Below are 330 nucleotides of genomic sequence, written 5' to 3' on the forward strand. Positions count from 1 at the left end.
TGAGGATGAGGATGAGGATGAGGATGAGGATGAGGATGAGGATGAGGATGAGGATGAGGATGAGGATAGGAAGACGATGAGGACGAGGACGTGGAAAGGATGAGGATGAGGATGAGAAATGAAGATGAGGATGAGGATGAGGATGGCATGAGGATGAGGATGAGGATGAGGATGAGGATAGGATGAGGATGAGGATGAGGATAGGATGACGATAGGATAAGGATGAGGATAGAGGATGAGGATTAGGATGGGAATGAGGATGAGGATTGGATGAGGATGACAGTGAGGATGAGGATAGGATGAGGATGAGGACGAGGATGAGGGTGAGGA

Source organism: Lupinus angustifolius, chromosome LG03 (assembly GCF_001865875.1).
Source record: "Lupinus angustifolius cultivar Tanjil chromosome LG03, LupAngTanjil_v1.0, whole genome shotgun sequence".
Taxonomy (NCBI): domain Eukaryota; kingdom Viridiplantae; phylum Streptophyta; class Magnoliopsida; order Fabales; family Fabaceae; genus Lupinus; species Lupinus angustifolius.